At 41.9% G+C, this 27,813-nt stretch overlaps 1 long non-coding RNA gene across 16 annotated transcripts in view; it reads right to left on the reverse strand.

The window, feature by feature from the left end:
* LOC146768178 (uncharacterized) overlaps window positions 1-27,603 on the reverse strand; it is a 43,535-nt gene extending 15,932 nt beyond the window's left edge. For 2 of the 16 annotated variants that reach the window (XR_014951690.1, XR_014951687.1), the window contains exons 1-2: window positions 19,207-27,599; window positions 296-17,039 (exon numbers count right to left, since the gene is read on the reverse strand). This is a non-coding gene — a long non-coding RNA (uncharacterized LOC146768178). Of the gene's footprint in view, window positions 1-295; window positions 17,040-19,206 lie in introns of all 16 variants that reach the window. The other 14 variants (XR_014951693.1, XR_014951697.1, XR_014951698.1 and 11 more) reach the window with 13 other exon arrangements.
* Window positions 27,604-27,813: the final 210 nt, after the last annotated feature.

The following is a 27,813-nucleotide window of genomic DNA, read 5'->3' on the forward strand; positions in this document are numbered from 1 at the left end:
GACCTGAGGAAGTTTTGTGTGGAACTGATGTGCAGCAGCTCTGGTACCAGGTACCAAAACCTCTCATGTTGTTTCATGACCCCATCTGGCTGCACTGTTTTACAACTGCAAATTATCAGGCATGCTAACAGTATGAAACCCAGTGCAGGGTTTGGCAGTTTTTTGCAAAACCAGTTTTGTGTCCAAAGCAGCTTTTTTTTGGTGTTTTTTTTTTTTTTTTTTTCAGAATTCATTCTTGCCAGTGAACTTCAGCCACTGAAAAAGGGCTGAAGTTCACTGAAAAGAGAGACCATACCTTGGAATGATACTTGGTTCTCCAGGAGTGATGCTGTACTCCTTAAGCAGAGCTGTGGCGCAGCCCACAGCAAATCTCCATCCTGGACTGGTGAGGAAATGTTACATAAGGTGTCCTCAGTGGTAGGATGAGCTGCACCTCCCATCAGTCACAGCAGACACTCTGGAACACTCCATGGACTTGCAACCACCCTGGTGACAATAGCTCCAAATCAGAGTGGAAACACTTCTGTGCAATGGTGCTAAGGTACTTGTGCTGTCTGCACTGCCTGATCAGTTAGGATGACAACAAATTTCAATTCTCAGTCATCACTTCCATGGCTTTTGAGAGCTGAACATCTACTTCCAAAGAGAAGGAACAGAAGATTTTAGGAGCTAATTCAATGGCAACCCATTCTGTCATGTCGCTACCAGAGGAAGCTGAAACATATTTATATTCCTTTTCCTGGCTCTAATCACCTCGGAGGAAGATAGGATACATAATTATTACTGAAAAGAACATAAGTGCTTCTCTGTTTTTGTTGCTTAATGAATAACTTTTGTATAGCACTACCCAAATCAGATGAAATTGCATTATAATTTTATAGTTATTAATATCTTACCTCCTCTTGATTTGAATCAGAAAATGGGGTTTATTAGTAAGAAATATGAAAAAAATGCTGAAAGCATTTGCTGAAAGCAAAAATGGTCCCAAATCTGAAAGAGGTGTTCATTTCCGTAATGGTTACAAGATTCAGAAGTCTGTGAGACTTTGCTGCATGTGTCTTGGCAAGGAATTAATAATCTTCACATGCTTTGTCCTGATGATTGAAATAAATTACTTGCTTAAATTGCTAAGCAAGATGACCCATCTGTTGGCCCATGCTTGTTCAGATTCTCAGTAGGTTTATTATTCAAAATAATGACTGCCATATGCAACAGTAAACAGTTCTTTTAGAATTGACTGAAAGATCCTGTGCTGCTTTTGAAGGCAATTTGCAGAAATTGTTCATGTTCCCCTCCAGAACCTGCCATTCAACGAAACTCACCCTGACAGAGCTATTGCACTGCTTTTCTGAGAAGGCAGGGACAAAACCAAAGCAGAAGCATGGACAAGATCAGATTATTCTTCATGAATGGAGAAATCTGAAAATTATGGATTATACAGCTCTGCAGCCCCAGACAGCACCAGGTATGTCCCAGTTTTTTGTTTATTTGCATCACCAAAGCAACTATCATATAAACCAGTCGCAGAGCGATGAGTATGTTTAAACATGCATTACAGGATCTATGCGGGCAGCAGCCACTCTAACACTCCCCAGGCCAAACAAAGAAAAAGATTGTTCCAATACATTTTCACCCTCTTTTTTAGAAAATGCCTGAATGATTAGCCGAATTCTATAATGCTCCTTCATGGTCAACAAATTCTGTACATCAGACCCAGGAAGGCAGAGTATCCCAGGGATGAGGGCTTTCCCTGAGCACATTGCCCCTCACAGGCCCAGAAGCACAAACTAGGCGATCTCCAGCACGAGCATCTCTGTGGTGGCATGGGGCAAGGGTAATGGCAGGACTTGAGTCAGCACAGGGACATGCCACTTGCTGCCAGCATGCCCAGAATGAAAGGATCATGGCACAGGGAAATTTGTCTAGACGAGGGAGTGGTTTCCCTCCTGAAGAATTAATGAATGCAGTTAGAGATGAGCATCACCTATGCAGGAGACGAGCACCTTCAGGTTATTCCCTCGGCAGCCTCTTCTGGCCTCAGCCATTTGTAAGCTCACTGCTCAAGTTATAGCTGCATCATCACAGCACTGAGCAAGCATGGTGCAAAAAGGCCATCTGTCCTCAGCAAGGGGGACAGAGCAGAGGGGAAACCTCACCCTGCCCCCCACACTGGTGTGCAGGCGCCCACAGCTCATGGTGCTGGGTGCAATTAAACAAAACCAGACTTGCCACCAAACTCTCTGCATGCCTTTACAGGTTCAAGGATGTGCCTGTGTGTTGGATTTGATCACCTCCCTCTGTTTTATTATTTTTTATCAGTGAATTTCTGTTAAATTCCACCGGCTCCCATCCTCTAACCTTTCCCTGTTAGGGAACAGCTGAGAGCCAGATTTTTACAAACAGTCCTCATATACATATACTTAATAAATAAATAAATGGCAAGGTTCCTTTTCATAACATCCTTTGCCTCTAATTTAGACCATCCACATTTCATCCCCAGGCTGAACACACATTCAATTCATACAAGACCCATAAACTCTGCTAAGACCACAGAGCATCCATGATTTGTTCATGATGTTAATAGTGACTCACCATGGCCAGATTACAGATGTTAAATTGCTGATGGATGGCCCAAATCCAGCACATGGTATTCAGCTGAAGTATTAATCACGTGTGGAAAGATCTTTCTTTTCTCTGTTGGTCCCCGTGAATAATGAAACCTCTAATACAGTGTATTGTACTTTACAAGCCTACTGAAATGAACTCCCTTCTAAAAAGAGAGAAGGATAACACTATTAAAGCAGCTGAATCCTGTACATGACATGATGACATATTAGGACTTACTGGATAGCTAAATGAACAAACTCACTTTTTGTTGATTTATGCCAGCAGCACCTGCCTTTCTTTCCCAGGAAAGGAAGTTTTCTTGTTTCCCTCTTTCTTTGCTGGAAACAGATTACTTATTGAGTGTGATACTGGCTTAGTAGACAATTGTTCATGAAAAAACACAGTGTGTAAGGAACAGGAAAGAAAGACTAAGTGCAGATTTGGGTAAGAAATAACTCATCTGCAGTTGGAAATACTGTTTCCCTTGGCATGCTGGCAGAGCATATTCTTCCAAAGTACTGAGTGAGAATCAAATATGGGAATCTCCCACACTATTTCTTGTGTTTCCTTTTTCTTTTCTTCTGGCATGGGAATTTTCATTGGTGCAAGGGTAACAATTTCTACAGGGCAGTACACTTTACCACTTGTGATAACAATGCCTATCATCATTGTCCTTCTAAATTTTCTTCTGGTTTAATGAAGATAGCAATAACTCAGACACCTTGATGCAGAAAAACACTATATACTGGGCCTTCAAAAATGTCCAGATGTTTCAAAAGAAAATGCAAAACTCCAAAATCAAAGTGGCTCGTTCCTCTTAAGGCTCTTCTTAGGAGGTGGACAAAAATAATAATATCTAATAAATAAACAAATATATCAGACTAAAGAAATAGACAAGAAAAAGGTACCAGCAGTCAGTTTCTTCCTGAAAGGGTGAATAAATACAAGAAAGTTCTTCTTATACTGCACTGCAACCATGTATGAAGCAAGAATAACAGTGATTCAAAAAAATCAGAGGCTTGGAAATATTTTCCTATGCTGCTGAAAATCTCACCATTAATACAAGCCATATAATACAGCATGCTCTGGTCCTCAACACAAGAAAAGCAGATGGTTTTGACATGGCCCTGACTGTCCCTTCAGAAGATAAATTCAGAACTGGAACAATGGGTCGCTGGATCATTCAGCTTCAAGGCTGATTTCTGGTAATGGTATTATGGCTAAGTAGGGACAGTCCCTGGGCAGTCAGAAGTAACAGAAATGACATCCTGATGTCTGTAAACGCCGAGGGAACAAAACACCTGGGAGAATATCCAGCCTGAAGGCTGATGCTGCTGTTTTGGAAGATGCAAGTTTACTTTTTCAGGGAAAGGAAGTAATTACTCTAGGCATGTGTGGAAGCACTGAAGAGACTACTGCAAATCTCTCTCGATAGCCATGGCCAGCTATAAATACTTCTATGCTCGCTGTGCTGTAGCATGAGATGATAACTGATATGTTCAGACCGGGATGCCAAGAGGGGGATGGGGATTGGAAACTCCATTTCAGGCGCCAAGACAAATTTCTTTAGAAAGGAAATCTGAAACCAGCAGAGGATGGAATGGACTTCATGCACAGGCACTGCTGTAGACTTTGGCCTGCACACCTCACACCCACTTCAGTCCTCTAGACACCATTTAAAGGGGGCTTGAACAGGGAACAAACTAGCTTGGGGTCAATATCACCCTAGTTTAATTAATCACTACTGCATTAGGAGAAGTAACTGGGGAAATATAATGATAGTTAGTCCATATGAAGCAGCTGCAAAGCTTCTTAGCAATTTTAAGAACGACCCTTCAACCTTTTCTCATTACTCGTATGATTAATGCTTATCCATGTGAATAGTCTCATTGATTTAACTCACCGTACTTCTGCAGGTAAGGACTTCAGAATCAGACAAAAACATACAGAATTATACTCTTCCCCTGTTATTTCAAATCCAGCTTTAGTTAAGTGCAGTGATTAACTCAATTGATCTTGCCCCACAGAGAAGGGCAGTAGAGAACTTACTCTGTAACTAAGGGTTCCACTTTAACTAAAAAAAAAATATCAACATCCATAGTGTAATCTGTCTTTTTAGTCCCAACTGTATCAATGATTTTGTTTAAACTTACGTTTGAGTTAAATGCTTATAAGTAATCCTTAAAAGCAGTCTCTACTTTAATTCAACACATAAAAATTCAACAAGAAAGAAAACTGCACAAATTATCAAAAAATAAAAAGAAAGATAATTTCTTGATAAAGCTTCAATTGAAAAGTTATTTTACCCGAATACATTCGGTTTTGCAATACTGCTTTCATTTTATGCTTTTTTCAAGCATTTTTACTAGTCCAGTAAGTACTTATGGATGGCAATGTGCTTATTTTTCCCTGAAACACCAATATAATACTACTCCACTCAGTGTGGTCTGTATTTTTGACATATGCAACAAGCCTAGACAACTTTCCCAGTATCATTATTCACTGGGAATCTTTAGCTCATCTCTTGTTCTGTCCCTAAGCAGCCTTCATGCCTTCATCCATCTTTTTCAGCAATTTTTCTTCAACTCCTTATGAATCACTTCACTGCTGCCTTAGAGAAAATCCCGTCTATTATGAGGATCTGCTTCTCTGAATGGGAGAGGGAAGCTAAGAGAACACTGCTCTTGTGGTAAGGACTTCATGACAGGTTTTCATCATGGGATCATCACAAGTATCATAATCCATATTCCAATTAAAGCTGAAAGGTATTTTTTAAGTGACATATACCGGGGGACTTCCACTGAATGCTCCAGTATCTGCCTGCTATTAACACCTCTCCATCAGGTTTGCATTGGATACACAAATCACACCTCTAAAGTTAAAACTTGTCTCTGTTCTAGCAAGTGTGCTGGACAGACCCAGTTTGGCAATGGTAGCAAGAGATTTATGGTCCATTTCATGTAACATTTCAGCTTCCATAAATAACAACATGGACCTCTTTACACCACCAAGCAAAGCCTTATTCTCTGTCTGTACATTAGCACTCAATTTTAGGTGGCATGTGGCATTTTTTTCTTTGCTTCTGTGTCAGAAAAGTTGCTCATCTCCAGTTTTACAACACATGCAGAAGAAAACCAAGCAAGCAGACAAAGTAGGAACAGTTATAGATAAATCATTTTCATATTTACCAGTACTTTACCCTTAAATCTGGATCTTTTCATTACCTCCTCCATTTCTCAAATTCAGCTGATGTCAGTTTACTGTGATCTTCAGACATCTTTGCACATCAGTGCTCACACATGAACAACCTTGATATGAAGGCCCCATTATTTGGAACCTTCAGATCAATCTCTTTCTGCACCAAAGCAGCACAAATAGTTGTGACAACATCAGTCCTACCATGATCACACACTTTGCTGGGTCAATTTCTCTTCTTGTTATGTTTGTCCTGTGATGGAATTATTAATATTTACTACTTAAATTACCCTAGCATTTCTGGTCTTCTGGTTCAATCCAGACCAAAACACCATCTGTATAGAACACACTTGATCCATGTAATTAAAATGCATTTTATTCACAGCAGAGCACCCTGGGCACCCCAAAAGCTTTTCATGGAAACTGTGTTTCCCAAAGCATGTGTTAAATTTGCATATACAAATGCTCTCAGTTTTAATGAGATGTTTGATCACAGAATTGTGTCTTGCAGACAGAAGTGATATAATTAAAGAGTGAAACGCCAGGTCAGTGCAGTATATTGCATTCCTATGGAGAGGTTTCACACTGAGCTCAGAAGTCTTATCACACCTGCCTCATTGTAACAAAACACCTTTTGTGCAGTTGTCTCTTCTCCACTTCTTTCCAGCATTCATAACGTTCAACTGCTTAAAGGCAGATGAATGCTCCAGTGATGCACACTTCCCAGTACCACACTTCCAGCTCTTCCAGCACATCCAAGATTGCTCCTACAGAGCTGTCCCTGCAGTCTCTCCTAGCACCCCAGACACTCCCTCTACTGCAATTCAGAGGTTCATTTACTCAAAGCAAGACAATAATAGTGACTTGTTCTGACAGAAGAGCTTTCTACTTCCTCCTTTCTACAAAACTAGCAATAAACAAAGCCAAAATTTGACATTTTCAATTTGCATGTTAAACTTTTCTCCCAGCTCCTACTGACTCGGAACAGCTTGGAACAGAGCCAGACAGATGTGAGGATGTAGTTTATCTGGAAGGGAAACTAGAATATAATTTGGCAATTCTTCTGGGAGGAAAAGACATGCCAAAGGGAACCAAGCCTCTAAAGTAAAACATCCATCACTCACCTCTTCTCCCACTCCTCCAGCAGTAAAGTGACATACCTTTATTAATATTTATTGCCACTGAGCAACACACAATAGTTTAGAGAAATTACTGGCACTAGAGGAAGAGAGGTGAGCAAGAAGGGGATGTGCAAGAGGGCTGAGTGAAGTTGAATAAGTTGTCCCAACCAGCAATGATAGTGGGTTTGGCTAGACACTCTGAAAAGCTGCTATGACCAAAGAAGCAGAAATTTCTCTGAGAGTGGACTACCAGATGAAGGTTTCCAGTGTAAGAAAGTCCTAATTACAAATTAACCAGGCTAACTTACTATAAGGAGAATGCTGTCAAGTTTGCTTTCTACCAGGTGCACAAGGCAACTTCCAGAAGAAAAAGCAAACTCACCTGACCAACAACTGGCCCTGCTTCCCAGCTATCAGGGTGAAGGAAACAGCTGTCTGCACATGGTGCAGCTGGGTCCCCAGCACAGGATCAGAACAGCTGTGGAAGGACTTAAGGGGGGTGCTGAAACCTGTCCCAAGGCAGTGCAAGGCCCTGTCAAGAGTTTTCAGTCTTCGCAGGCAGTGATGGAGTTTAAAAGCCAGCAGAAACACTTGCCTATGACTTACATATTTCACTCTCCAGTGAAGACAGTGGCAGGTCCCCTCCCACTATCTGAACACCAAATTTATCAAGAGCAGACATCTGTGGCCACCTTCCAGTAGGACCACCCCTTAGCCACAGAAAATGCCTCCATGCACTCAATGAATATTAGAAGGTGAGAGGTCACTTGCTCCTACCAGTTGACTAAAAGTACCTCCATCCAGCCTGAATGGAAGGTCATTTTAAGATACTGTGCAATTTACTGTCAGGGCACACGACAGGACAAAGGCAGCAGAAGGAGCTAACCTCATTCCAGCCCTTCTCCAACTTCAGAAGTCATCTCAGTCCCTACAGTAACGACATAAACCATAAGCTTCTTATCAGCCACACATTGTATTACAGGCAGAAATGCAAGCAAAGACATTTTCCCCTTTCCAAAAATAGCTTTTTCCTTTTCTTCATTTAGAAAATGACAACATGAGGAAAAAAGACCATTTTGTCTTTCTGTAAGTTTTACATCTTTCTGGTGTAAGCTTTACATCTTTCTGGCTCCAGAGAAACTGGTAGCAGCTGGTTTAATTTCCTCAGTTTCCCGTGTCAAAGGTTCAAACACAGTTGTAGATACTCTTTATGAGTGAAATGTTTTCCTGTTCTTTGGATCAAAAAACTTTAAACAAAATCAGATGACTCCATTTCAGTGGAAAGGCCCAGGCAAACTCTTTATAGATATATTTCTCCTTGCATTTACAAGAACTGCTCTGCAATGAGATCTCTACAGTGAAATACCTGTCTTTTCAGTGGCCATCCAATTTTCCTCCTTGGGTTAACTTTACCCAGTCCAAAGAAAATTCAGCCTTTGTCAGAACTCTAGAAAAGCCTGATGCAAAATCTAGATTCAGTTTACATTTCATTTGCCACAAAATCTTTTCAACATCAAATAAATACCAAGTAAAAGTAGGAAAAAAAAAAAAAACAGAAGGGAGGGGCAGAGTTGGATAGGGAAAAAATTGAGAAAGACAAAAAAAAAAACAAACTAATCACAGGGAAAAACAGATGTCAAATGTAGACCTCTTGGTGAGGGCAATGAAGACTTACAAAAGAATCTGTGCATAAAGAGGCTCTGACAGCCCAGAAATGTCTCCCAGCAGCAGCTGTCAGGAGTGGGAGGACAAGCCCTATTCCTCTCCTCTAGAAGAGATTATAGTTTCCTATTGCGAGAGTACGTGCTAATTATTATTTCCTTTCTAGGATCAGATGAGGATTTTAAATCTATCCAATGCATCAGTAAAATAATCTGTGACAAAATAGATAGATAGATAGATAGATAGATAGATAGATAGATAGATAGATAGATAGATAATTTGATAATTTGGCTGGATGGAATGGTAAGGGGCTGTCCCTCTCAAGGCTGAGAGGCAAAATTGAAAACAAGAGTTCGTGGGAAAGTCTAGGTCTGATGGTATGGGGTGCATCTGGTTATCCACGTGGGGGGTTTCAGGCAGGGGGGACCACAGGCTGTGTGACCACAAGGTATGTGATGAGCTGCATTTCCAGCAGCTTACAGATAACGAATGGGAAGGCTCTTGGGTTTTCCCTGTGTGCATCAAGTGCAAAGGTTCACATTTTTGTTCAGCCATACACCAACTGTGGAAACCAACACCAGTCACTGGGGGAGCTTTTTCACTTCAGCAGGTGAAGGTGCTGACTCCACTTCCTGCAGGCAAGCCAGACCTCATTTTGCTGACTGAAGAAGATGCCACTTAAATTAAAACTTGTGTAACCATATGTTTCAAAACTGTGAGTCATATTTTATACAGGAATGACTGTGACAGGCTATATATTTGTGCTGACTTGGTGTATTTCCACAGTGCCCTGTTGAATAAAGCTATCATAGTTTTATCCTGGTTTTAAGCTAAAAAAAAATTAGCAATCCTATGTGCCAGAAGCATTCCTTGTGTGAACTAGGTATTACGGCTAAAAAAAATACATAACTTGCATATTATAATTACATTTTCTTGTAATGTTGAGGGATCAATTTATAATGTGTGATTGTATGTACTTAAACCCCCCATTTAACCTCACAGCACAGCATTTGAATGCTGCATTTCACTTATGCTGGAAACCTTGGGCTTTATTCTATGTGTAACACAATACAGAAGAACAAACCAAACAAGAGTGGCCCAAATCACAGTCCATCACACTATCATATACAATAAGGGGACCTCCAGCATAGCAGATGGGGTTGAGCACATGGGTGTGTGTAAATGAAATACAGAGAAAACTAAACTTTTGTCAGTTTTGACAGCTGACACCAGTTACAACACAGAGCTGAGAGTTGTTGCTAGGGAACACATGAGACTCTGCCACCAAGACTCACTTCTCCAGACCAGTAAGTGCAGCCATCTGGTAAGTCTCAGTAGAAAATGCTGAAGACAATGCTGCTTGAATAAACAGACTACCTGGAACCTAGGATATGCATCTTGTTTGCAAGGAGGCATGAGAATCATGTGGAGTAGGAAAGGAGTAAGGAAGGCTAAACAAAGACACCAGTAGGAATCTGTCTGGACTAAGAGAAGTGTTGGGGCAAAAAAAGTCTGAAGTTACTTTGAGCAGTTTATCTAGAAAAAAGTATTGTCTCCAAACCTGAGAAATACTGCACAAGAAGACCAGTGTACCCAGAGAAAGACTGATGTGGTGCACCGCCTTCAGAAAGTTTCCTGTTCTGTTTCTCTCAAATACCCTGGGAAAGACCCATGACGTAGTAGAGTAGTGAACAAAATCTGATTGTATGTGTTTTCCTTATCTCGTGTCGCCTGTCCCCTGAAGGAGATAACTGTACTCTAGGCAGTATGACCACAAGGGCTGGGAATGATTACATTTAAGATATTGTGTAAACCAGAAGGGAATGCTCACAGCTGTTTCAGCTGCTTGGGTGGAAATAAGGGCCAAAGCGCCGGTAGCCCAGCAATGCAGGCAGTGGCACAAAAATGGAGCAAGTACGGCCTCAGGGTGAGGTGTAAAGCAGTTTGAGGATTCACCAGATGGACAGTTGCACAATTTGTCCATGATCCATCTATGGGAGGCACAGGAGAACATCTTTACTGAGTGACAAGAGCAACATCCAGGTCTCAGCCCCCAGTTGTCCCAAAGACAGTATAGGAAGGCACGATTCCATTGGCAATGCAGCTGGGATGTCCATGACTCCCCATGGTCACACAAATGATCAAGACAGCTCCCAGCTAAACTCTAAGATGAAATAACATTTTGATCACGCTAGGGAGTGAAGGCAAAAGTATGTTGTTAACACAATTCTCAGATTACTGATATTTCACTTTAGATGTAGCCTAAATGGCAGTCACTGAAGTTACCAAACCACTGGATTCTACTAGATTTCTAGGGATCCACAACCTGCAATTAAGTAGCCCACAAAGGTACTTGGGAAATCCAATTCCTATTCAGTTTGTGAATGAATTGATTGTATAAGGATCCACACCTCTTTGTGCAGTTCTGCTCAGCCCACCTTCCTTCAGCATCCCTGGGCTTGGAGGCTCTCCTCATAATTTTGCATTTTTCAGTGAAGGGACAATCTTGTCCCCCACCCTCATACCCTAAACATCTCAACACTCTGATTTATGGCCACAAGGAAAAGTAGTCATGCAGACACACATCAGAATAAGGGAATTTTTAGAATAAAAAGAGCATCCAATGTTATAGAATCTGTTAGGGAACAAAAGAGGGAGAATAAGAATCTTTTAATTCAAATCATATGCTAACTGTTAAGTAACAGAGAGAGCTCAGCCAAAGTAACTCTTATCAGCTCAATTGTGATATTTCTTCCACCCTTCTCTGTAGCACACGCACAAGTCACACCAGCACACGCATGGCCACAGTCACATCAACCCTGAACTAGACTAGTTTTATCCAATATAGTAAGTCCTTAGTGACAAAGTGGAATCAATGCCAGAAGCAGGATTCCCATTTAAGAATTATTGAACTATCTTTTTGTGAGGTGGATCAGTAAATGTCCAGCTCCTGCTCCACCAGAAACAAGGCACAGACCTCAGGAGTCCAATGCTGAGACTGTACCTGCTGCAGCTGGCTGTGATTTGGTCTCCTCTTGCCCACTACCAGACAGCAGGAAGAAAAGCTCTCTTAGAAAGATGGTTTTGCCTGAAGAAAAGAAGAGTGTGTAATTCTATGTCAGGTGAAGTTTCTTCGGCAACATCTGGCAACGTTGCAGAATTTCTACACTCCGCTGAGGTTTGGAAGAGCATATGGTTTCCACTACAGCAAAACAAATCACTCCTTGAACAAAAAGCTCTGAAAAGGAGTGGGAAAAGGAAGATGAAAGTTTCAAGTCTGTTTGTAAATTATGCATTATCCGTGCCTGTAATGCCCCAAGGAGCCATAAATTTAGAGGTTTCAACAGAAAAGTCTATAGCTGACACCTTACATTCGTAAAACTCATTACTATCCCTGGAGTGAAAATGAAGGGGGAAAAACAGTGAATAAATAATTGAGAACATAAGAACTTTTCATCATTTCCTTTTGCTCTTTTTCAGCTTTTCACTACAGTTTCAAGACCAATATTGGATTCACATCAGCTGTGGTCTTAAACATGAAAAGTGACAGTATTTTTCTAATGCCTCTGATTGTGAAATTGAAACAGCTCAATTAAACTTATAAGTACAGATCACAAAAATAAGAACTTGAAATCTAAGACATTGTCACATTCATATTCAGTTCTTCATCTATCATAGATACCCATTCTGTAAACTGCCTCCAAAACCAACCCAGATGGTAATTTTATTTTTGGTCTAGCTGGAATCTCACAAGAAAGAGTGGTTGAGAAAGCAGACACCGGCCTTCAGAAAATTTTTAGAATATTTTTCATGATCCAGACGTTCTGCCATATTTTAAAACATTTTTTGTAGTCCGTGCATTTTTATAAAATACTTTTATTCTTTTTTCATGTCTTTGCCCTTTCTATATATTGCTCAAAATCTATAGAATGTTTATTCTCAGGAGCCTGTGTGACATTGAACTCAGTACGACAAGGAAAACAGAGGAATGAGTGAGTCATGCAGAGCAATTTTGTCCAAGGATTAGATGTGAATAACTCTGGAAAAAATGTGCTTTTTTCACTCTTTCGACAGCAACATTAATGCCTGGCATGTCACAGTGTTGTACTTTTCTGCCATTTGCTCTTTTCACTTTAAACTACACATGAAATTTCAAGAACTAGATGCACTGTCACCCTTATGGCTAAATGCAAATTTCCCCTTTCCCTTCCTTTTTCCTCCAGAATAAAAATCCATGGAGATTCAGAGAAAATAAAGGAAATAAACATTTTTCTTCACTGTCAAAAGTCACAAATTACTCACTAAGGATGATCAGCCCAGGGGCTCTCTGCTGATGGCAGCTGCCAAGATGGGGTTCTGGACTGGAGCATTCCATGTTCAGGTCCTCTCTGACTTGGCTCACCCTTGCACCCCATCTTTGAGGGGTTTCTGCCCCACAGGCAGGCTGTATTCTTTCACTAGGGTCAGCTCTGGATTTGACTGCTAAAGCCAGGTTTGCCACTTCCCTTCCTCTGCAGCACCTCACTGCCAGGAAACACTGAGTGCATCTCACCTAGAGCCAAGGGCAGCCTTTTCCTCAAAGCACAGCTAGGACCTTCAGCTGTGTCAAGTTGCAGGAAATAAGTGCTAAATATTTGAGCGGGTGCACAGAAATCAGCAGAATGGCTTCCAAAAGTGTTGCCTTCCTAGATGATCTCTCTCTGTGGAAGTCAACACACAAGTCTTGAAAATAAATCTGTGCAAAGTGATGTGTGTCTGCAGACACAGGCAAGGCTCACCTCCCAGTCAACCCCAGTAAATGGAAGGACCAGATATCCAGATGCAACAGACAGTATCCATTTTTACTTTGGTTTACTCTGGGAGAGAAGTTACCTACCTTTTTCTTGGGAAGTAAGCCACTTCTCTAAACAACTCTTAGAGTAAGACAGAACTAGGGATCCACACCAGCTCACAGTTCCCTTCCACTTTATTTGTCCTGGAGGAACTTATGGGCCAAAGCCTTTGACACCTTCCCTGGGGTCATACCCATGCAGACAGGGCAGCTGGCCACAGCACCCACACTGCCTTTGGACCACAGCTGCCAGCTGGGCACCTCATGTCACAGAGCCCAGCCCTCCTTCCCTCTCCCTGCTTGCCTGAGACCTCTACCTGACACACGCCAAAGAGCTGAGAGGCTCAGCAGGAAAATGACTCACAGATGCTATTGAATAGCTGTAAAAACACTGTGCACAAATGAACAACATGACACTTAGGGCTGCTAGTATTCCTGCCAGTCAAAAGGAGTCCACAGGAAAGCATTCTGAGTGCTTTTACAGACAGGAATGCCCTATGGAAAATTATATATAAACACACAAAAGATTGGCAATACAGTGCAGAGCAGTGTTCCCACATAACTTCATTTAGATTGCACTGAGCTGGTATATTTTTGTATGTCTTAAAGAAAAACATCTTTCTCATTTGAAGAAGATAAATTTAAAACATCAGTGGTATGCTAGTGCCCAGGGCCCTTTATGCATCAGCTTTTACTATTCTAGCCCATGAGTCATAAGCTAGAGCATTTATCCCATAGGAACTTGTATTCCCTGGGCTACTCATTCAGATTGGCAGGTTTAGCAAACCAGCATGTAGTCCATAATAGGCCAAAATTAAAAAAAGGGAAAGGTGACACAAAGAGCTCCCCCCAGTAAAATAAACAGTGGCAGTGGAAAACTCTATTTATTGAGGCAGGAATGAGTCTTTGCAAAGGAAGAGTGACTTCATGGACTGAGCAGCAAGAAACAGAGGAGGCCACCAAATCTTGCCCTGCGTGTTGGGAAACAAATTTAAACCATGCTGATGGTGCAGGCTGCCCTGCCATGCCTCCCAGCCCACAATCCCTCCCAATCTGTCCTTTTTCTGAGAAGCTGAGGCATTCACCAAGTCCTGGTGGACATCAAGACCTGCCTGGGCATCACATCTGGCTAACCAGGAACCTGCAAGCCTGTGCCAAGGGCCCACATGCCTTGAACACTTTGTGTGTGCAGTACCAAAAGCAGGGACCTACTGTAGGCTTTAGCCTGCTGATGGAGCTGATTTCCCAGCTGACATCTGGGTGCCCTCAGGGCTGATGGAAGTAACAGGAAGCACAACCTATGGTCATGTCGTGTTGCAAAACAATTACTGAAGTTTTGTTTATTAATGAAGCTGAGCACAGAAAGTCTAAAACAGAGCCACGTCCTGCCTGGTCCTTTCCTAACACTGCTGACCTGTTAGGAAAGGACTCTGCACAAAGAACACAGAGCAAATGCTGCCCCTACTCTTGTGGCTAACCAGCATCCAGTGAAAGACTGGGGTGTAGCCTGATGCTCCCTTCAAAAGGAGCATTAAAAGCTTCACACTATCATTTCCCCACATATCCTACCTTCTGGTTTTCAGCCAGTGATCTGAAGACTTCTGGGAGATTCCAGGTCAAGGAAAGACAATGAAAGAAAGTAAGTACATAAATATTAGATAGTGATCTACAGATGCAGCTTTTTTAAAGAGTTCATAGTTCTCATAGAGAATGGTTGACAAAGGATACATTAATCATAAAAGGGTGGAAAATTACTGTGTTAGCTTTCAAAATACAAAATCACTGGTGCAGAAAAACGCATTTCTTTCTTTATAGAGGCATAGGTGCATATGACATCATATAAACATCATGTTTAACAATAGCTAGCCGTATCCAGATGGCTACATCTATTCATGAGAACAGCAGTTCCCAGGAAGCATTGTTGTGGATTATTGCTGAGTTCAAAGGTTCACAATGAGTTTTGGATTTTGCCAGAAGAAGAAATTGTTTGTTTCAAAAGCACAGCTGAAGGACCTTTTTTGATCCCACAGAATCCAGTACTGCTGTCTTCCTTAGCAGGCAGCTGAACAACTCAGGTATTTTTTTTTGTTTTTTCACTCTCTGGAAAAATTACTTTTCTAAGAGTCTGATGTACAGGAGTAGGAGAGACCTCTGCATATTCATGCAGCTCAGGCAAGGTTACACTCTGCTGTAACTGCTCACTCTGTTCCCTGTTATTTACTTAAATTACCCTGCAAACATTACCAGGACCTTTTGAGCAAGAGCTGCTCATCCACATCTCCAGGTGGTTCACTGAGCTGCACCACTGGAGTTGATAGTACACACAACAAGGTAGGGTGGATGCACTGGATCACCAAAGTGATCTCACAACACAAAGCTCAGGGGAAAGGAACATTTCTTCCAACATTTCTTCTTTACTGCTTTTGATGGAACAAATAAAATTACAGGGAGATACTAATTCTTCTAGAAGGGCATTTTGTTGCACAGTGAACAGCCCCCAGAGGACATGTACTCCTAGTCAGCAAAGCTGACATTTAGGGGTTTGATTACAAGGCAGGGTCTATAAGGTTTCAACGAGTTTGGGAGTTTAAATGTACAGTATAGCTAATTTTCAGGTAAAAGGTCAAAGTTAATCTGGCCCCTATTGCTGTTCTAAACATTAACTGAAAGGTCCACTTTAGGCTATTTATACATCTAGGTATTTAATTGTGCCTTCAAATCAAGTAGTGAGACATGGAGGTCACTTAAATTTCACCTATAATTATTTGCACACAAAAGCATGCAGAAACAAAGAGTTCTCAGTGGGCCAGGCCAGCTCCCAGGCCCCAGCAGAGGCAGCCCAAAAGCACTGGGATACCCTGTAGGATACAGTGGGATACCACTGCCCTCACGAGGATGATGGCCCAGAGGTACAGCTGCCCCTCATAAACCCAGCAGCCCGTGGGAAGGGAAGGGGACTGTCCCTGTAGGGGCTGAGGGCTCCATCCGACTTCACCTGGCTGGGAGGAGGGGATCTGGTGTTCAAAGGATGCCCTCACTGACAGACTGCAGAAAGTGTGTCCACCAAGCTCTCTGGTTTCATAGCTGTTTTCTTAACATGTAACAGAGGGTGCCAGTTTAATATCCTGCTATAACACTTGACAGCAAGGGTCAAGAGCAGCATCAGAACAACTGGAGCAAACTTAATGAAAAGAGGCTTAAACATCTTGAAGGAATATGGCTGTGTAGGTCCAGGCACAGCTTGAGGCCCTGGCAGGCACCTCAGGCGGGGGTAGTTAAATCACCTGGGAGAAGAATATGCCACCTCGTGGTCTGCAGACCTCCAAGTGGGAACTGTCAGCAAAAGAAAAGATGAGTATTCCAGCTCCCATGCAGAAGTGAGAATGGTCTATCTACAGCAGCAGGCTTGCAGCTCACGTGTTACCCAACACTGAAACCCAACACTTGGCCCCTGCTCCCCCAGCCCCCTACCCCTTCTCACCCCTAAGCCAAGCTCCAGCCTCTTCCTTCCAAGGGATCTGAAGCTGCCACCTTCAAGCATCAGGAAAAGTTGCACAAGCTTTTTCCTGGAGCAAGCAGGATCTCAAATCCTCCCAGGTTCCAAACAGGACAGACAGCAGCACCTGTTTGAAATTAAATTCCTGGATTAAAAGCAGGGCTTCCAAGCTCACTGCTTGAAATCGCCATACTGCAGATGAGGGTCTTTCCTCCCACCATCCCCCATTCTTTTTAGGGGTAATATAAGCTTCTTTACTAGAGAGATTTTGTGAAACTCTCCATTCCCCTTTAACAATAACCAGAAGAAGTTTGTAGCACATTAGGGCTTAACTTGAGGAAATGAATGAGGGAAGGATCTCCTGTTCACTGGGCTCTTGACCTGGTCTCTGATTTTGTAGGCACTATTTTGCAAACAGGAACACCTGCACTTTTTCCCCTGTGTGGTTACCAGGGGCACACACACATACAAACCCTTCTGGGCATAAAAGTGCAAGTTTTGAATAACTTCTCCCACCCACCAACATATCACTAATTGGTTGTGCAGCTGCAGATTGTGCTCAGGGACAACTGTGTTTAAAAGTGTGTGTTTGTGTGTGTGTGTCTGTGTGTGTGTGTGAGATTATGACTATTTGATTATCTGGGTTCACAGATTTTTGTCAAGAAAGTTCAGTGTGTAAAGATTTAAAAACAAGTAGTAACACCTTCTTAAAAATACTTTGTTGTGTCCCTTGGAGGGAAATTCACAGGGGAGTTTTAGGGCTTGCATTCAGCATCGGTACAGGAGTGGGGAATATTGTATGTATACAGACATGGCACCATTGGGCAGCCATTACTGCTGGCATACGTGTCACTGAGACACAGCCCTTCAGTAAAATGACAGCTATTCCAGTAGGAGACCCAGGAATGCACTTTATTTGAATGAACAGCTTCACTTTCTAGTTAAAGTCACAGTTAATAAATGGCAAGAAGTACTTCTCAGCATGGGAACGTTCAGGCACAGCCTGAACAAATGGGGTGCAGATATTTTTAAGGGTTTATTTTCATTCCCATTATAATATATGTCTCAGCTTGTAAATGCTTTTATGCCAGCAGTTAAAATTTCCATTTATATGGGTTGAATTGAACCTTTGCAATTCAGTGGCAGTCCAGCCACTTATAAGCAGATGTTGAGATGGCTCGAAACTTATTTAGCTGAGTGAGTGACAAGCTGCTAGAGCCCAAAGATTTTCCATGGCTGAGCATGCAGACAGGATAGACAGACATCCAAACTGATATATCATGCATTCCCATCAATGTAATTATATTTTGCTTGCCTGCATGCACATGGGATCTTACCACATGTACTTGAAAACATAGAATAATAACCAGACCTACACACAAAGGAAATTTGTTTCATTCATTGTAAGTTATGGATCTGAGAAAAACAAAATAAAACAAAACAAAACAAAACAATAAAAAAAGCAAGGACATTAACCAGCCTGGGAAGACCTCAGTGCTTTCTGAGAGTTCAGAAATTCTGTTTCCCACATTTTGCAGACCACGCTGAAGGCTAGCCCAGGCAGTGTGGCTGGGTTTTTGTTTCAGCTATCAGCTACAGCACTGTTAAAGGAATCTTTCTTTACAGAGAGGTTTTCAATACACATAAAGGGCCATGCCTTCCCTCAGATCAGCTGAACCCCAACGGGGCTGTCTGATCCTTCTCCGGGAAACAAGGACAGCTTATGTTCAGCAATTACATTCCTGTCCGTATGCAGACAAGAGGCCACCGCCTTTGTCAGCCAGTGCTCCTCAGGCTTCTCTTGCTTTTCAGTGGGGATGATGACCTTTCTGACCACATCAAGATGCACCATCACCCTGTGCTCCACACGGGGCCCAGTGTGCGGCACAGTTTTCTTTCCGAGCATCGCTGGAAGAGGAGCCAGTCCGTCTCCACTGATCCAGCCTGAGGACAGTGATGGACTGCCCTCTGGGCCTAATTACTCCTCCACACTGAGGATAAATAATCTACATGACAACAGACTCCATTCATTCATGCCCTCCCACACCTCCTCCACCCTAAGCCTAGTCTTGAGTGACAGATGGAATGAGAGCCCATGTGAGCTCCCCTCTTACAGAATTGTGTTGGCCACCCCAGCCACACTGCAGCACTTTCCTTTGGGGCACAGCAGATGCAGAGCAGGTACCCTAGTAACTCAGTTACCTGGTGAACCAGCTTGGTTCCTGGAGAACGCAAGTCCATCTAAACAGATGCAGAGAGCTTTCTGCAGCCAACTGCAAATTACTTCAACTTACCATCCTCTTCGGGACTCATATGTGGCTTAACAGGATGACTTCAGCTTATTCTCCACTTCAAGTAATTCTCAACAAAATTATACAGTGGCACCTAGGCAGTTTCCAAAAAATATATCTTTGTCATATATTTTCTTTTGACTGTGAAAGGAAAGAAGTCAAGACCAGGGAGAGGTGACTCCTTACACACCTTTACATTCCTGCAAGGGCTCTGCACCCCACTGGCTGTTAGCTCCGGTTGTTGATCTAGTTCTGTGAAAGGAAAGCACTCTGTTTATCCTAGGACATATCCACCTACTTGAAAATTTACAGTAAGAGCTGTCAACACTGTAAACCTCTTCTGTTACTGCATTAGTCAGGTGCTGTTCTTAGGACTCTGTCCAAGCAAGCCCTGTATTTCGGAGCTTAACCTCTTAGATAACCAGAATAGGCAGTTTTCATAGCAGTGACACTTTCTATAGCCATAGCTATCTGCAGTGATGAAAGACAGATTTCTAAAGCAGCTGAAACTCCAAGAGTCCTTGCCCAGGATGGGTTGCAGTCCCAGAGACAGACAGGTCTTCATCATTGTGGGCAAATACATGGGAAATTTTGGGGGGCGTGGTGGGAGAAGGCAGAGAGAATGCATTTTGCTGAAGGTTTTAAGCAAATACTAGCATGATAGACTGTCTAAAGTAGCAAATGAGGAGCTGTTGAAGAAGTTGGGAAAGAAAATGCTATCCCATACAGCATCCTTCCCAAGCAGGGAATCACTTCTGCCAGCTCTTCTGGGCCTGGCATCAGAGCACAGGTATGCAAAACTGGAGGGAAAATGCAACAGCCCTGCAGGGAACACAAACCCACTTCATAAACCCACTTTAGTGCAGATGGAAAACCAGTATATTTGAGTGCATCAGGAGTCCAGCTGCCACAGTAACACAGAACTACATTGTATGCTGAACCACGGTTTGCCATCTCTGTAAAAACAGGCAAAAGACATTTCCTATGAGATCTGATAAGAACAGGAGCTGTTTGTTTAAATCTACTCCCTCACTGGAAAAAAAAAAAAAAAAAAAAAAGATTAAATAGCAAACCCTTGAAATGAAAGTAAAGGATCATTATTCTTATTAGAGCAACAGTGGGTACTTCTCATAATGTGTAGTGAAACACCAGCGCTTGAGTGAATAGGACCAACTGTTCAGCTCCAGAACAAATTGCACATCAGTCTTAACTTAATAGGTAAGATTAATGGAATGCCATATAATGGGGGAAACTCAAAAAATTAAGGTAATTCAGCAGAAATGGCTTGGAATCACAGTCTATCTAAATGCATTTCATCTGGAGGATTACTGTCTCCAGTGTTTTAGTTAGGAGTCATATTAATTCAAAAGCCATGCCTTACACAGACTCATCCTGTGCTTAAAGGCTGGCTTTCTGCTAGAAATGCTCACAGTGAAACCTTTGCTGAAAGTTTGCCCAAACATTTCACAGGCGACTGCAAAGCCGAGCTCTGGGGGCTGGGGCTCCATACCTCGCCGTGTTTATGACCAGTTGACTTTTTGGCTCCAGCACCTGGATTTGTCAGGGCCTCTTAGCTGCTGCTGGGAACGTGCCCCTGCCGAGCCCGGCTGCTCTCCCTATCACCCCTCTGACAGATTAAAACACAACAGGGTCTGTTGGATGACTGACACATTCTTCCTCTGTCTGACTCTGAAAGGACTTCATTTAACAGCTCTGGAGTTGAGTTTTTGACTGACAGATTGTGAAGGGGAAAAGTCATTCAGTTCCATTAAGCTCAGTAACTGCTGTAGAACAAAACACCTTTAAAAAAAGGGGATGAAAAAAGAGCTGCAGAGAGCGGGGGCAGGAGCTTTAGGAAGAAAAAAGAGGATTCTTTTCAGGTTCAAAGACAATCTTTCCCTTTGCTTTCTGTCCATCAATGAGGGCAGCATTCCCAGAGGGAATACAGTCCAGTGCTCATTGGTGCCATTCAGCTGCCAATCTCCCTGACAGGGAGACCAAAGGGCCTCATGTTGCGCTGCGGAAACTGTCTGTCAGACAATCAGCAGCTGCCATGACATCATCTGCCCTGTTTTTCCAGGGCTATTATAGGAGACTGGGTCCAGGAGTGCTGCTCCAGAGTGGTATTCATATTTTCCTTTTGCCCCCCAAAACGACGTTTCTTTACAAAAGGAAATGTGCAGCTGTATTTGCAAGGGAACTTACTCTGTGCCAAAGAGTGAGGGCGGCATGACTTCAAACTGGTCATTTTCCACTTATCACGCCAAAGTTGCATAACCTCTCATCTATTTTTTATTGTAAACTGGGTTTTATTTTAATAAACGCTTCATGTTAAATATCAGTCATTAACTTTTTTCTCTTTTTTCATCTGAAAGCTTGTCTTACTTAAGTCTCTCTGCTTTTGCTATAAATATTGAAATTTTCATAGGATTGTTGTTCTTACACTCACATACATGTGCATGGACACACACAAATACATTCATACATTCTGGCTGTATTTAGACTGTCTGTGCAGTAGCTGGGGCTGCATTCACTAGACAAAGTGCAGCAGAAAGAAATAGTTAATCCTGATGAGAGCAGAAGAGAAGGTAATTGTGAAACACAAACAAGCTACCAGCTGCAAGTGTGAAGTCAGGCAATGAGCAGGACTGGGACACACTGCTTGGGCTGTCACCTTCATCCTGTCAAAGACTAAAAAGGACAAGTAGGCTTTGGTGGGGCAGGACAAACAATGAGAAACTTCAGTCTTCTTGGTCCTTCAAATCCTTATCTGTAAGAGCAAAAATAAATTACATGGGTGCAGTTGACTTGAAGCTAAATTAATTAGCGACTTTACAGCATAATGTGTTTGATCAGGAGAAAATCCCAGGCAGCTAAAATAATTTTGCCAGACTAATCCCTGCCTACAAACCAAGATGTAGACTGGTCCTGCCTGACAGCACTGGTCCCCTCTGTGATGCTCACAGCCCCTGCCTTCACAACCTGCAGGGTTCAGCTCAGCAGGCTGACTCCTGCTCCAGCGATAGGAGACCAGCAGGCTGAAGAGAGAGCACTGATGTCAGGAAAGTGTGAAATGAGAAAGGGAGGGGGGGGCTGATAGCAGTGCCTCTGAGTCTCACACCACACCTGGAGCAGTGGTCAGGCATCACAGTCAAAATCCAGTCTTGAGGGCTCGCTATGGGACTGTCCAGCTCAGTTGAATGGTCGCAGCTCTTTTCTATTCCTTCCCTTGGCGGCTGATCAGTTGTTTGGTCTGCTGATCTTGGAGGGCATTATTTCAGGCATTAGTATAAAGCCAAGCTACATGAAAGGATGATAGCTCAGGTCCATATGGAACTGTGCTCGAGCTTGTTCTCTTGCCAGGGTCCTGCTGCATGAGCCATTTTTGGCAGTCAAGTCTGCTGTCTTGTTTCAGTAAAGGATTACTGCAAATCTTCACACGTTCCACATGGACCTTACGAGACAGTCAGATCCTGGATGAACTTGCACACAAAGACATCCTGCTGCTGCTGGGGTCAGAATGTCTCCCTTCCTTTATCATTATTTGTATTTTTACAGCCCTGCCAAAGGTCTGCAAGTCTTGAGCAGCTACCATTTCAATCCATTCCAGCAAGCTGTAGTCTGATACCCCAGCTATGTTTGCTCTGTACATTCAGGCATTACTCTTTCTCACCTGGCAGTGAACCATGCAAATTAAGACAGCTTCCAAGCACACACACACACATACACAAATCCATGGAAACCAAAGCTGCCAGATTTCAACATCAGAAGCATGCATGGGGAGAGGGGCAGTGAGCACTCAGGCTTCCCCCTTTTCTGTTCTCTTTTCTTCACAGTGAGGACAAATGTTATTATTTACTCTTCTGGCACTCATACCAAGAATATGGTGCTGGTGCAGCAGGAAGCAATAGTAAATCCTTTGTGAGAAGACCTCCAGATCAGGCCTGAAAGGTTCACCTCCAATGTATTTCAACTTCTACATTTTTAACTAATGACACAAAGACTGCCAAAGAATCACCTGTTAGAGCTGAAGAGCAGCATGTACTATTTATTTGTGGACACCAGGAGGTACCACAGAAGTCTGGAAATACCAAAGAGCCCTGTCTCCTTGAGACACTCTGCACTTACATTTAGAGAAGAACAAACCAAAGCAGTGTGGGCCAACAGGGACAGTGCTGCATGAAATAATTGGGAAAAGCCCTACAAGGGGCAGCTCATCAGAAGTGGGGCACACCTTTACTACATTTGCATATCTGTATTTCAGATCTCAGAGGAAGAGGTTGCTCACTGCCCCGAGACCCAAGAATCTACCTCAGAAAATGTGGAGATATTCCCTTGTATCAAACCTCCTCCTGTTCTGAAATTTGATGTGAATAGAGACACCACAAAATAGAAAGACACCACATATCCGTTACCCCATTCAGCTGTCTTATGTAGTATAAAAATACAGGTTTAGATTGAAAAAGGTGCATCATTTGAACAGATACCTAACTGGCATTCAAGAAATAGAAAAATGGTATTTAAATGTCTTTGCAGGCCAGAATCTTAGTAGTCAAATCTTGATTCTAAACAAGGGTATGCTAGAATCCTTTTGAAAGTCTGCTATAACAGGCTACTTCAAAAAAATTATCTTATATGTTCTTTCAATACTAAATTCATCATGAGACCGACCTTCCTCCTTTGTCAGTGTCCCTGTGGAAAAAAAGCAATTGCTGTTTCAATGCTTTTCTTGTTTTAAGTGCAGTTTAAATGTAGCCGCTTCTAGTTTAAAAATTTGTTTTGTGCAGTGCATTTCATTTTCAGACCATTGTGGAATGCTTTTAGCAGATCCTCTGCCAAAACCACTCATCTTTCTTTTTTCTATGGATAATAGGAGATCATAGCTTCTATTGTACTATTTTTTGTTCAAATTTTATATGAGTTGTGAGACCTAAGGTGGGGTCCTCCACATAGTCTCAGTCCAAAATAATCCTTAAAGAAAAAGAGTTTCTCTCTTATTCTAATGCCAGACCCGAAAATCCTGAAGAGAATTTAGGAAGAGTGTGGCTTCACATTCCTCCCCAACCAGTTTTTCTGGACAGGGAATGTCAGCCTAAAAGCTCATACAGCTCCCAGCAGTTCTGTAGCACTGTCTCAAGAGCCTGATCTGCCATAGGACTCCAATGCCAACAACCCAGATATTCACAAACCACCCATGGAGAGCACATGGAGATGCAAAGAGAAGGAAGAAGGAAACAGAGGACTTTTAGTGGGCCCCATAGGTGGCTGTGGCAAAATTGAGACCACAGGAGAGGTAAGAGCTGAATAATTTGTCTGTTTGTCTTTCATCCAAGGACAAATTCCCTAATACAATGATACTGTAGCACCACCAATATGGACTGTCTGCTGATAATGTTTTGGAGAATGAAAGCAGATTTCTATTGAAACAATAGATTACACTGTTTCTCAGAAATGTTCTCCACTTTATAACCTCTCACAGTAAAACTCAATATTTTAATCACTTCCCCTACAAAATTAAGAGCTAGGGGTAATTTCCAATCATGAACTTGGTCATTTTTGAATTATTTTTGCAAAGATCAGATGCCCATGGCTTCAGATGGGAGTCTCTACTTTTCATCATGTCTGAAAATCAGATTTCAAAACAAATTCAAGTATCTAAAATTATTAATTTATATCCACATTTATCTAGACACCTAAAGAGAACTGACCTGAATACTATTATAAGTTGCTGAGTGCTTCAGATATTCAGAACTAGGGAAATCAGGCTATAACAACTGAAGCAAATATAGATTTAGATAATTAGCTATAGGTCAAAAAACTAGACTTTACCTGTTTCCTGGTTTTAGCCTAGGTTTCCTCATCTCACCTATGTTTATCTGAGCTTCATACACAGGTCCAATTTTAGAATTAGCATGGGCTACAACAGAATATCAGTGCTTGCTCAGGACTGCAATTTTGTTTGAAAATTCATGGATTCCAGTTCTTCCTACTATGCAAAATCTTTCTTAATCAGAAATATAGGAATATATTCTATATATTCTATCTTATACTGGATAAGCTTCCTGCACTGTTCAGAATCACTCTGCCTCCATCCCACCTCCCTTCTGACACACTTGCTTAGGAAAAGGCAGTGACATAGGTAGCCTGTGCTTGGTGGCCAGCAGGCTGCTGTCAGGCTTAATGAATCTGTTTGCTTTTCCAACTGCAAGGCATTCATTTGGCCTTATCTCCTCTATCCAGATGCTTATTTTCCCCAGCTTTGTAGGAAGGTAATAATCCTAAAGCCTTTTACCTTCTGTCAAATAGAGTCAAAACTGGCCTGCAGACCCAAAAGTTATTAGGAGGAAAACCAACATAAAGTGCAATCACATTTGCTTCATTTTTTTGCTAATTCATTTCTGTAGGAAACACAGCCAGCCAGGGAATGGCCTCTGAGTGTTGCCGTCTGTATTTATTTTCACAGTGAAAATACCAACATCAGTCAGGAGACATGCTCATGAAGGTGGGAGTTCCAGGGAACAACAGCAGGGTATGTGATGATTCTTGCATTCAGTTGGCCTCCACTCCTAAGCTTGACGGTACTAAATTACAAATACATCAGAGAATGGGATTACTTTTAATTTGGTGAGCAGGAGGCAAGGAAGAAGCAAAAGACTTGCAGTCTGAGAGTAAATGATACCCAGCCTTCTCATAACTGCCTGGTTTTCAGTTTCTTGCATACTTCATCTGCCTTTAGGGCACAGTTGTTCAACTCTCCCTCCTGTATCATGCAAAAAAACCTCCCTAAAGCTGAGCTGATTACTGTTGGGAGCAGAGAATACTCCTTTAATGCCAAAATTTCAGGATGGTTCTAAGTGCAGAACAAGGCCAAGGTGAGGGCAAGAGGGAGTGTGATTTGTCACCCCTGTTAATCTAGATCCAATTCTTGAAATGGAAAGCCAGCAGCCATGGTAAGAATCTAAAGGAGTAGAGAAGATATAACAGCACAGGAGAACAGCTTCCATGAAAATCTGCTTCTTTCCTTCCATCAGCACTAAAATTGGGATGTGAAAGCAGCAAACAAAATTACCTTCTTCTCCCAAATACATTGGGGAATAGGCATTCCTTTTTCAAGGCAGGGAAGAAAACTTCAAGTAAATAATGTCAGTTTTCATTTATTCCACATTTGAATCTTTGTCAATTATTTAATATTTGCAAAGCAACCTTATGTATAATCTATCACAGAAGACTGTTTATCTTTTACCAGTAACATTAAACTCTCAGTAACATATACTCAAGCCCTTGGAAAACCAGTCATCTAAAGGCTTTGTATATATTTGTTTATTTTTACAAGCTGCAAACAAAGCTAATTAATTAGAAAAATATGTCTGAAATTTTAGTCACTGTTATACTGGTTTTTGCCAGAACAGAGTTAATTTTTTTCCCAGTAGCTTTGTGGGGGAAGAGCCTGGTGCTGTGTGGATCTTTCTAGGTTGTCATTCTACACCACCTTAGCTCATCCTGAAGGGACTTTCTGCCTCTGGAAAGGGTGTGGTTTGCAGTGGAAAAAAACTCTGGGGGTGAGGAACCCATCCATCGTTGGTTTTCATTGTCCCAGACTTGGTGAGAATTGTGAATATAAATCACCCTCTCTTTGTACACCTTTGTTATTAATATTGTTGCTGTTACCATTCATGTTCTTATCTCATTGGTGTTTCCAGTAAATTGTTCTTGCTTAATCAGTGATCTTTACCTTTGGTTCTAGCAACTACAGGGAAAAGAAAACTGTTGGTGCAGGTTTGGTGGGAGCACTAAATTGGGAAATACAATTCCTAAACCTTGATAACTATGAAATCAACTTTTTTAGGGTGTTTTTTTTTAATTTGTTTTTTTTTTAATTTGTTTTTTTTTTTGTTGTTGTTTTTTTAATAGATGGTTCAAAAAGTACTGGGGAAAATATCTAGCACATTGAGTGAAATTAAGGCAAACCACACTATTCGTATTGCCACAACACCAGTAGCTGTTAGTGGTGTGTGACAGGAACCCCATGTGCCAGCTGGTTTTTGACTAAAAGGCAAATGTGTGATTAAAAAGACATCCCATGAGCCAAGACACTTAAAACAGCAAAGCAGAAGCCTCCAGCTGTCTATGAACAGGGCAGGACAGTGAATTGTTAGAGGACAAAAGCAAGTACCATGCTGCACTGTGAGCCAGCAGGACATACCAGATCACTGCAATGAAACCCCAAATTCCCATACTCAAGACACCTCCCTGTGCTTGCAGCTTGTCCACATATTTTTGGGCTAAGCACTGCAGGTACACAAGTAATAAAATTTTTATTTTCCTACATTAAAAGCCCAGATTTCAAGTGTTTTCATTGTCTCATGGTCTATGTAATTTCTCTAGAGCAACTAGTGATACCGATATTCAGGTTTTTGGGGATGTGAGACCTCAGAGTGGATCTTCAGTTGTAAATGAATATTCCCCCTCTATAATATGCTCCAAGTTAGACATAGTGATATCCCCTAATCAGTTGCCCATAATATGCACTTAAAAGTTTTCTATTTCTTTCTAGCTTATCCACATATTTAATAAAGTTATGGAGAACACAACTGTTCAATTTGAATTTCC

The sequence above is a fragment of the Lonchura striata genome, chromosome 2 (genome assembly GCF_050655825.1).
Source record: "Lonchura striata isolate lonStrDom1 chromosome 2, ASM5065582v1, whole genome shotgun sequence".
In the NCBI taxonomy this organism is placed as follows: domain Eukaryota; kingdom Metazoa; phylum Chordata; class Aves; order Passeriformes; family Estrildidae; genus Lonchura; species Lonchura striata.